Source organism: Lontra canadensis, unplaced genomic scaffold, assembly GCF_010015895.1.
Source record: "Lontra canadensis isolate GAN:19392208 unplaced genomic scaffold, GSC_riverotter_1.0 scaffold70, whole genome shotgun sequence".
NCBI lineage: Eukaryota > Metazoa > Chordata > Mammalia > Carnivora > Mustelidae > Lontra > Lontra canadensis.
The window spans coordinates 10,628,160-10,640,496 of record NW_022631064.1 but is presented as its reverse complement, the minus strand read 5'-3'; the positions used below and the strand labels follow the sequence as shown (position 1 = coordinate 10,640,496).

The following is a 12,337-nucleotide window of genomic DNA, read 5'->3' as shown; positions in this document are numbered from 1 at the left end:
GAAGCCTCTTCTTTTATTTTTATGTAAACAAATATATAATCAAAAAATTCCGGAACTCAAAAAACCTTAGAAATCGTGTTGTCCCACTATCACATATTATAAATGATAAAATGAAGGCCAAAAGGCTATGCTCCTAGAAAATCTTATTAGATGAAAACATTCCCCTTATCTGCCTTTACTACTAGAAAACCTCACATTCTTTCTATCAGATCTAGCTCAAATTTTGCATCTGTGAGGTAGGATACCTTCACAGACTCCTGTAGGAATTTATTCTTCTTTTAGCCTCTCCTATAACATTTATTTCATATCCTTCTAATAGGATCTATCATCTCTGGTAAACCTCTCTCAGGCTGTGAAGCCTTCAGCAAGTTTCGAATCTTCTTTTAATCTCAATTTTATTGGAATAAGCAACAATCCCTTTCTCTCTCAAGGATATTGAAACAATTAAAAGAAATAATCATTGTAAGTGATTTAGCACATTTCCTGGCATACCATGCATGCTCAAAAAATCTTACTGTTGTTGAGCTAATTTAATTCATGTATCCACACACCCTTCCCTTTCACTATTGGGGAGTTCCAAAAAGAGCTCTAATTCAGTCAGTAGCTCAGTGACTAGCACTGGATTGCGCACACTTTACCTTCAAGAAGTCTGCGTTGAACATGTTAAGGAGTGAATAATCTCACATGCTTGGTCCCTGGTAAAATCCCTTCTCCATTATGTATCCTTCAGACTAGGCACAATCCCTTAATCAAAATTATTTCCAGAAGTTTTAAAATAAAACACTGAATAAGCCAATGTTTTTGTTATGTGTGTCCTTAGCAAAGTCAGGATTTTTTGTTTTACTTGAGAAATTTCATACCAAGTATAATAATTGTGTCCTTCTATGATTTCTCAAGAAGAAAATGTAGTCCCACCCAAATATATTGAATTTCATCCTTAATTTATATTCAACCTTTTCCCTGATGCTGTAGTTTGACCTGAAAATTTTGAAGTTATATCTCTATTTCATGCGTGGGCAAATGCTCTAGCAATAGTATTCAAAACAATTTTGCATGGTAAGCTTTTTATATAACATTTTATCTGTCATGCTTGAAATTTACATTAGAAGAACAATTGACTTCCTTACTTAATGATACTTTTAAGGAACTTTGAAAATTCATGAATAAAATTATATTTTATGAGTTATTTGAAATAAAGAATCTTACTTTAATGATTACTTAATAGATAAATGCATACTTAAATATAATAAATATATATGTGTGTTATAATTATTTTCAATTTTGAAAAAAAAATCTATGAAGTGAGAAAAAATCAATGTTCACAATGATAAACATGTTTACTCTGCTATTGGAAAAAGACTCATTGTAAAATTGTGATGCCATAGGAAACCCATCTCTATCACAAATTTATATCCAGGTAGTCCTACAGATTCTGTGAACATGGGGAAGCAGTGCTATTAATAAGAGACATGCTAGAACCTCTTCAGGTTAGAAACAAACCTCTCAAAGATTTTTGCTTGATTATAAATGTTATCATTTATAGTAAGAGAGAATAAACTCAAGTATCTTACTTCTTGGCTTCAGAGACTTATCAAAATAAAAAAAGACCCTCTTAGCTAATATATTTCATACAAAACTTTCAGGGAGAGAATCTACCTTACTTAAGTTCATATTATAGATTTTATAGAAGGGGGCAAAAAGCTAATTTTAAAGATCTATTTTTGGAAAAGAAAATTAGCATTGCCCTTAAATTACAGATGTTCATAGCTTATGATTTCTCTATTAATTCAGATATTATTGAATGATGTTTTTATAATTTGGAGGAAAGGGTGGTGGGGAGGTGGATTCCATTTATGCTACTTCAAAATATTTAGGGTATCTGTATTTTATCTCTCTCTCTTCCTTTCTCTCTCTCTCTCTCTCTCAAACACACACATACACACACACACAATTACTTCCTATAAATCTATATATCTAGCACAATAGAAGTATCAACAGAATAATAATAATAATTAATTTAAAAGTTGACATATAGTTTTCAGTAATAGATTTCCTCAACCTCCTCAGCCTTTCCCCACCCGCCATCTTGTTCCATTCCCTTTTACGCTGGTGCAGATTATTGTCCATCTCAGGGCACTTGGCAAGAATGTCAGATAGCCAACAGAAATGCTATGCCGAGTTTTTACTGATACTACTGTGATTTCTTACAACACTTCACTTATGAGCTAAAAAACTTCTGACCTTACTTTAAGTAGATAATAGAGATTTATCAATTTAACTTAAAATATATATTTACCTCTCTGAATACAACAAAATAAATAAAAAACCTTTACTCTTAAGCCTATTTTAAGATAACAAGGTATTCTTATCTTTCTTTTTAGCCCACAAGATTGGAATAAGATGTCATAGTTGAGATGAATGCATATTCTGAAGTGTTTTTTTTAATTAAAGATAGTATATTTGCATTGTATAATAGTTATACATTGAAATAAACTCACTATCCAGTGAATGATTATAACAAATAGCAATGGATTTCAAATAAGTATGCTTAGCTTATTTATTTGAATCTGAAATTTATTTGTGGAACATAAGGTATCACATGGAGGACATTAGGAGAAGGAAGGGAAAAAGGAGGGTGGGGAAATCAGAGGGGGAGACAAACCATGAAAGACTATGGACTCTGGGAAACCAACTGAAGGTTTTAGAGGGTGGGGGGAGTTGGGAAATGGGTGAGTCTGATGGTGGGTATTAAGGAGGGCATGTATTGCATAAAGAACTGGGTGTCATATGCAAACAATGAATCTTGGAACACTACAGCAAAAACCAATGATGCACTGTATCATGACTAACATAACATAATACAAAAATTCAACACAGATTTTCTTGATTTACGATGGGGTTATATCTTGATTAACCCATCATAAATTGAACATATCATGAGTTGAAATGCACTTAGTACACCTAACCTACTGAACATCATAACTTAGTTTAGCCCACTTTAAATGTGCTCAGAACACTTACATTAGACTGTAGTTAGACAAAATCCTTAAATAATGTTGAATATCTCTTGTAATTTATTGAATAGTGTACTCAGAGTGAGAGGGAATGGTTGTGTGGCTACGGAATTGTTGTGAGTGTATTGGTTGTTTACCCTTTTCATGGCATTACTGACCAGGAGCTGTGGCTCACCACCGCTGCCTGGGTTGTGGAATAGGATTGTGTTACATATTTCTAGCCTGGGGAAAGATTCAAATTCAAAATTTGAAGTATGGTTCCTACTCAGTGTGTATAGCGTTCACACCATTATAAGTAGGGGATCATTTGTACATATAATTAATTTATAAAATTTCTGAGATAATTAAGGTTTTAATTTTACCATATCATTCTTCTTCTTTTGCAGACATAAATTATGCTTACTATGTGTAAAAGCAAGCTATTTGAATGAGAAGTCATATGCTTAAATGCCAAATTTTTCTGCATTTATTGATCATGGCTAAGTATCATATGCTGTTCTCAGGATTATAATTATGGATATGTTGGACTAAAATGGAGTGGGACAGTCTGGAGTAAATGCTAAAAAATTCCGAGGTCAAGATTTCAGGTAAAATGTGTGAAAATACAGGGTCAGTTTATGATAGTGTGGATAGATATAAATTATGATATACTTAAGCTATTAAATAAATAAATTATTTACTTATTATTAAATAAATGAAATGAAGTATCAGGGACCACATGCTACAAACACAATTGTAAGACAATCAGCTGTCCCTACCTTCACAGACAAACAGGTATAAGGAATGACAGGAAAGTTTTTGTTCCAATGTTTTCAACTTTTGCCAAAGAGGCAGATACAAATGTACAGAAACCTCTTTGCAAGTTAATGAGGGAAAATGCTCCATTTTCATCTCTCCTCTATCAGATTCCCTCAAGTTTAGAGATGTGATTTTCCAGAGAAGATAATGATGATGACAGAAGTTTATAGAGATCTTTCAGTTTCCACTTATTCTAGTGAATTCCTCCTTCCATACTGTTCTGACTTGTATTTATATTCAACTGTGAGAGGACATGTTAAAGTTAGAAATTCTTTGCTTAATAAAACAACCTTACCTATTCTTTCCCCCAACTTGTTTCTTTTTTTTTAAATTTTATTTATTTATTTATTTATTTTTATTAATTTTATTTTTTTTTGAACATATAATATATTTTTATCCCCAGGGGTACAGGTCTGTGAATCGCCAAGTTTACACATTTCACAGCACTCACCATAGCACATACCCTCCCCAATGTCCATAACCCCCCCCAACCCCCCTCCCCCTATCAACCCTCAGTTTGTTTTGTGAGATTAAGAGTCACTTATGGTTTGTCTCCCTCCCAATCCCATCTTGTTTCATTTACTCTTCTCCTACCCCCTTAGCCCCCCATGTTGCATCTCCTCTCCCTCATATCAGGGAGATCATATGATAGTTGTCTTTCTCCGATTGACTTATTTCACTAAGCATGATACCCTCTAGTTCCATCCACGTCGTCGCAAATGGCAAGATTTCATTTCTTTTGATGGCTGCATAGTATTCCATTGTGTATATATACCACATCTTCTTTATCCATTCGTCCCTTGATGGACATCTAGGTTCTTTCCATAGTTTGGCTATTGTAGACATTGCTGCTATAAACATTCGAGTGCACGTGCCCCTTCGGATCACTACGTTTGTATCTTTAGGGTAAATACCCAGTAGTGCAATTGCTGGGTCATAGGGTAGTTCTATTTTCAACATTTTGAGGAACCTCCATGCTGTTTTCCAGAGTGGTTGCACCAGCTTGCATTCCCATCAACAGTGTGGGAGGGTTCCCCTTTCTCCGCATCCTCGCCAGCATCTGTCATTTCCTGACTTGTTAATTTTAGCCATTCTGACTGGTGTGAGATGACATCTCATTGTGGTTTTGATTTGTATTTCCCTGATGCCGAGTGATGTGGAGCACTTTTTCATGTGTCTGTTGGCCATCTGGATGTCTTCTTTGCAGAAATGTCTGTTCATGTCCTCTGCCCATTTCTTGATTGGATTATTTGTTCTTTGGGTGTTGAGTTTGCTAAGTTCTTTCTAGATTTTGGACACTAGCCCTTTATCTGATATGTCGTTTGCAAATATCTTCTCCCATTCTGTCAGTTGTCTTTTGGTTTTGTGAACTGTTTCCTTTGCTGTGCAAAAGCTTTTGATCTTGATAAAATCCCAATAGTTCATTTTTGCCCTTGCTTCCCTTGCCTTTGGCGCTGTTCCTAGGAAGATGTTGCTGCGGCCAACTTGTTTCTTTAAAGAATCCCAGCCATTGCTACTCCTTTCCATTTATCACTGTCCTGATCATACTGTAGATTTATTTTATAATCCCAAATATTGTTGAAGTCTGTTGTTTTAAAAATATATTTAACCTCAACCTTATCCCATACAATGCTTAGGCCCCAATGTTTACCATATGTCTTTGCAGTGTCAATTCATACATACTCCTACACGCATCAACCCAGAACAATTAGCTAGAATAGTCTGGGTTGCTAGACCAATGAATTGAATGAATCCTTAGAATGTCCAGTATTAAATCCTTATTCCTTACTTCTAGTTTAGTTTTCATCTAAAGTAACATAAATATCACACTCTGAGTTGAATAAGATAGGATAATAGATTATCAATCCCAAATGGAGTTATTGATTCTTTTGCTAGAGCCTGTCTCCCAATTTCATCTTGACCAACTTTGTTGTGAATGTTTTGTTATACAACCAATTGCTCTAACCAAGGACTCATGCTTGTTGTCTCTTTTTCTCTTACCCACTACATCCAATAAGTAATTAATTCCTTTGTGTTCTGCCCCCAATAGACTGCAAATCCATCTCAGTGATCCCATCCTGATCTAGGACATCACATCTTTCTCTCTCAGAAATCTTCAAGTGTCTCCTCCTAAATGATCTTCCTACTTCCAGACTTCCTTCCCACTAATTCATTCTCCACAATCACTTATCTTAAAACATAAATGGAATTACCACACACTTTTATTTAAAAGCACTCGATGGTTTCCAATTGCATTTACAATGAGATCAAATATACTTGTCATGGACTACAAAGCTTACCTCATTCCAAACCCCTCTCCTTTTTTACTTACTGTGCTCCAGCTACACTAACATTAACTTATTTTCTTGAACATTCCAAGCTTCTCTTCAATTCAGAGCCAAGAAATCCCATTATAGCCCCTTTCTTTCTCCAATTCTTCATGTCTTGAACTCATCTTTCATTTAAAATTATTAGCTTAAATACCAATGCCTGTCCTCATTATTCTATATTTGAGAGTATTTTTCTTCAGGACATTTATCAAAGTTGAGATTTATTTTTCATGTTTAATTCTTTTTTTCCCCATTCAACTAGGTAATCAATAAGATAAAAACTTTGTCAACTCTGCCATTGTGACATGAGTTAGCCATTTTCCTAGCACATAGTAAGTTCTTCATAAGTTAATGGAAAGAAAGAGAGAGAAAAAAGAGGGAGGAGGAAGGAAGAAAGAGAGAAGAATGGTTGGAAAAGGAATATGTGGAGAAACAAATGTTTGATTTAGTAAAAACAAAACAAAACAAAAATAAAAACAACCCACTAATCTGTTTAGCTCATACACAATTGGTTTTTCTATATAGCAAAAATTTAGAAAAGTCTGCTACTGCAAGATACTCCCAGGAACTAGAAAATACTTATATTTTTCAGGGGGGACCCTAGTATTACTTTAACAGTTAAACAAAATGTATCATTTAATAGGTCAACAAAAAAGAAAAAATAGAGTATTTTGTGCACCTAATCACGTTATTCTCAAGTTCAATCTTCATTTATGTTACCAAAACTTAGCTATATAATTTTTTCTGATTCTCTCTCTTTTTTTGGCCTTTTTAATAAGTGTTCCTGCTCTCAGATTATAATTTTATTGCATTATTCAATCTTTTAATTTTGGGTTCAAACTGTGCATAATAAAGCAGTCTACATTTTTATAACTCTTCAATTTGTACATTTTCCTTCATGTAGCACATTAATTACATGTCTTTGAACTTTATTTGTCCCCAAACTCTGTCATCTCTGTGAAAATGAAGTCAAGTATATTTAATTAGCATCAATTACTTTTATCTGTGATATGTCTCAAGTGCATTTTTTTCCCTTTACCTATCACTTACCACCAGGGACGCCTTCAAATATTAAATCCTGAAGTGTTTGTGTAAACTTTGTGTATTTTCACCGATAAACTCATTAATAAACTTGTTATTTAGCTATTTGAAATGTTTCGTGAAGGATCAGGCATATTAATGCTACATAAAGTCTTTGTACCAATCTTCAAGATACCTTTCTGTGTTTCACCGCTGTTCTTCCTGCTCTAATTGCCCCAAGGAGATCAGTAATTTAGTAAAAGTGAAAATCACCTAATTAGCTTTTAATTAGTACATGCTTCATATTTCATCATCTTTGGCTACCTAAAACAGACAAGGAAGCCCAAAAGAAAAATGATCTTTTTTTTTAAACAGTTCTGATGCAAACTCCACGCCCTCCAAATTTTTGAATATAAATTAAATACTATCTTTAGCTTCAAGGATTTTTAACCCATGAACCCTACATTCGTATCAGATCTTTCACTATTATAAAGATTTAAAAATAATAACTGATTGTTAAAAACAACCTATTATGTGGTTTGCTTTTGTACTTCTGTTGTTTGAGTTAGGAGTTACTCCAAAGTTAATGAAATAGTTTGTATTATGGAGCCAGAGATTTAAAAAGAAATGGTCAAAATTGGATATATGAATTAATATATGAATTAATGAAATTATTGAACTTTCTGTTTTAAGTAATTATTTAATTCCATTATGTTTCATTACATCCCTTGAGTATTTCAACTGTTCTGGAGACAATTGAAAATATTTAAATAAAGATGAATACTTCAAGAGAAAAACACATCCAATTCAAAATCATGCATAATAGGACAATACAATCTGTGGCAAGCATATACACATTTGCATAATTGACTCAGAATTTTAAGGAAGACATAATACTGATTTTTATCAAACACAAAATGGGTATGTGATGCACTTCTGTGTTTGTCATGGAAAATGTTATACATATATACATTTTATTAAACCTCAAAACAAATAATATTTCAATGTAGTACATACAATAGTATTCTGTAGCTAATCCTTCTGGCAGTATTTACCATGGTTGTTATGTGTTTATGCAATTTATTAAATATAATATTTTGGAGACAACTAAATACATTTTAATAATTTTATTTGAATACTGAACAGACTAATTTCTAAGTTTTTTTAATGATTCTGTAGATTATTTTGTAGACTGCTTCACTTAATATATGCTGGAAATAAATTATCATAATACACTGAGGGTTAAAGTCAAATATTAATTTTGGTATGCCGCTGAATATTTATTTCAAAATTGTAACTGTGTGTCACACAGAGCAGACAATATGTAAATACATATCTAAATATTATAAAAACCTACAAATTGCTTATAAATAGCAACATTAAATTATTAAACAAATACCAACACCTTTATATTTATTTAAGCATATTACAGTAAGAGTTAAAATACACAGAGCAATTACTATTCTATGAGAAGCTATCCAGAAAACTATTTTAGTTTTATATGTGCTGCTGAAGCGAGCACCAGAAAACTATTTTAAATATACAAGACAGTAGCACTATCCTTACAATTTAACAGTAGAATAATATCCTTAAAACCTGGAAATTATTAGGTATAAAAGTTTAAATAATAAAGCTTTTAGAGAAACTGTAGGAAAATATCTTAGCAACCATGGCAAAGGCAGATATTTCTCTTTTTTTTTTTTTAACATTTCTTAACTAGGTCACAAAAAGCCCTAATCACATAAGAAATAAACCTAATTGAGAATTTCTATTCACCAAAAGACACCACTAGGAGAGTACTAAGATAATCCTCCAAGTGCTTTAATATAAAATATAAATATCCAGTCGTATGCCAGAAAATGTTTAACAACTAACTTTCCTGTTTTTTAGTGTTTGCCAATATGTGTAGTATAAAAATTTCTACCATGGCAGATTTTCAAACTACCAAGCAGCTCTCTAAATTCCTGACACTTTAATGGTTCGCTCTTGTGCATCAGTTTGAGCTAGCTCCATCACAGAGGGTTCAATACCCACTACACACAAAATGAAAAAGGATTCACAGTATAGTAGAAAAGGGGCAAGTCTTAACACTTCAAAAAGGAGAATATTCATATGACAAATAATCATCACAAATACGATAATCATAAAAGTGCCATCAATCTTCCAGGTATTCAAATTGAAATATTTCTATTTTACATTTCTATAAACACGCCGATTTGGCTAAAATAGAAGGATAAAAAATTCTACAATGTTAGTTAATATTTGGAGCAACAGAAATCTCACATCCTGCTCCCAAAAATCAATACAATCACTTTGGCAAACTTTCAGTCTCTACTAAAGTAGAACATATGCATATCCTGTATATCCAACAAAATACATGCATGCATTTCCTAAAAGACATGTTCCAGATGTCCACATAACCACTATTCATAAGAACCAAAGAATGGAAGCTACCTGAATGCTTATAAATGGGAGAGAGGATCATAATTTGGTACATCCACACAGCTGAATACTAAGCAGCAATAAAAATGAGTGATTAATCACTGCATAAAATCTTACAAATGTAATGCTAAGCAAAAGAGGCAAAGTAGTAACTACTGTATGACTTCATTTGTAGGATGTAAAACGGAATAATCTATCCTTCTAGAAGTCAATATAGTGATTATTTTCCATGGATAATTACCAAGAGAGTACTATGCAATGGGTTTCAAAGTATACTAATGTTCTTTTTTTTTTTAATGTGAGAGCTGGTTATATGGATGGGTGTGTTTATTTCGTTAAAATTTACTGAAACTGTATACTTAAGATATGAGCAAGATTAGAGATGATAAATAATGATAAGTGTAATTTTTAAAAATATTTTGACATATTTTATAAGTTGAATTAACTTGTGAGGAAAGTTCATTTAGGTATATTTGTAAAATATAAATACAATTTAACAATACCTATTTGGATTAAAATTATTGCTCTTTACACATCCAAATAATGTATTTCATAAAAAAATTATTTCATTATTAACAGAGTCCACTTGGTAGAGCAGTGGAATTTTCCCTTGCTTCTATTTGACACTTGTCTTCAATAATCATATGTTGAGTGTCTCAAAAAAATGTAACCAAAGCATATACCTTAGAATGCCCCAAGGTGGTTATTCCCTACAGACTCTTAAAAAAACTTCTTCAAGATACATTTTGATAAGGTTGTATGTCAAATTAACAAGTTTATTCAATCACCTTTGTGTTTCTGAAGATATCATTTACCCAGAAATATAAAATGTATGACACAATTGCCCGTATTATCTGCATTTTATTTTTATCAGTTGAAAGCTAAATCTTTATTATGTTTACTATTAAAGAAGACATAAACTGAAAATTATCTTACTAAAACAACAAAAGTGAAATTGTTTACTTAACATTCTGTAGTAATTAATTATAAGTGGAATCCAGATTCACATGTGTAATTGAATACATTAACCAAAGAAACTGACAAATTAATAAGGCCCATAATATCACCTTAGAAGTCACTGATTACTTCTTATCATTTCTTTTTCCATCATTACATATTTTACTTTCAACTTCCTAAAGCTCCAATATTAAGCTTTCATAGAGGAATCCAATTTTGATAAGTCTTGACAGGTGATGAAATAAGTTTTCCTTTCAATAACTCATTGCCTCTATTCATTGCCATCAAATGGACCTCATTATAAAAAATTTTAATATATAAAATTGTCATTCATGTCCAAAGAACTTTTTCAGTAGTATAAATCTTACCTTTCTGAACAATGCCTTCAAATTCACTTAGAGCCTATCAAAGACTATTTCAAATGATCGTTATTATAATCTACCCAAGAACATAAACATTTAATAGAAAATATCACACATTTTCTTCAACATTTATGTAAAAGTATGATAAAGTGTCAAGAAAACTATGCAAATTACCTTTATATTTACAGGTATATTTACTGATATATTATCAAGCAGGGATAATAAAGAGGATAAAGAACTTTTATTAATTATACTCTTACCATAAGCTCACCGGTTAGGAATTCAGACAAAAGTTCACCACCCCGAGACCTAGAAAAGTATAAGCAAAAATATTTTCTATCAGTACTGGCATCATATTCTAATTTAAGCATTACAAAATGTTAAATAGTGATTCAATATTATGAAAATTTTTCATTGTATGAGTAATTAGTATACACATAATTTGACAAGCAATTTTGACTACAATATTCTTCTAAAATAGCATTATCATTACTCAGCTTACATCAAACTATTGTGATTTAAGATTAATTACTCTAAGTTGAGCTCTTTAATGCAGGGATGACAAACAAGTAGAGAAATTTTACTGTCTCCTTTGTTTCCTCTAGACCTCTGGGTGTCGGGCATATTTGCGAGCAAAATTTATTTTGCATATATTACAGAACCTGATTCTCAGTTACCTTCATTTAACAGTTTCAAATGTATGCACACTCATACACATACACAGTTGCTATGCACGTGGGTGTACACATATGCATATGCAAATGCAAATGTTATCATACTGCAATCCTATATTTATCTTTGCTTTATCTGTTTAAATCAGTGGAGAATATATAACTTTGCATGAATATAAATATTGTCTATCATAATACAAAGGCTGCATAGTACTCCATAGTTTGTTGCACACCTTAAATTGTTTAAGATATTTGATTAAGCAGTGACACTATATCATATTGGTTATTAGTATCATCTTTGAATTGAGCCATTTAGTTACCATTATATGTGATCATTATTTAATAGTTAATGTGCTTTGCAATAGTTTTAATATTTTGATGCAGTGGTAACCTACCAATTACACATATATATTAAATCCTTGAATTTGTTTCCTTCTAGGTAGATTCTGTTCTATATGAACAAAAGAATAGATTGAAGATTTAATCTTTTCCATCAGTGAAGAAATTAGTAACCTTTATAAACCCTTTAGAAAACTATGAATGACTGGTATATAAGCAGGTGTCCACTGTATGACAATCTTACAATTTAAGATAATAGAAGAGAGAAACCACAATAGATTGGATCTATTATGTAATGCCTTAATGAGTAGTGTTGTTGTTAAGGATATGTTTTTCTCAAAGGACTGTGAATTAAATTATTCCAACTAGTTTCTACTGTAATTGAAGGAAACATATGACATAGT

The 12,337-nt window shown here is 32.0% G+C and overlaps 1 long non-coding RNA gene across 1 annotated transcript in view; it reads right to left on the bottom strand.

Moving 5' to 3' along the window:
- The window catches only part of LOC116881032, a 200,694-nt gene extending 189,481 nt beyond the window's left edge, over positions 1-11,213 (bottom strand). Inside the window, exons 1-2 of the long non-coding RNA XR_004385328.1 lie at positions 11,184-11,213; positions 10,930-10,963 (exon numbers count right to left, since the gene is read on the bottom strand). This is a non-coding gene — a long non-coding RNA (uncharacterized LOC116881032). The remainder of the gene's footprint in view (positions 1-10,929; positions 10,964-11,183) is intronic.
- Positions 11,214-12,337: the final 1,124 nt, after the last annotated feature.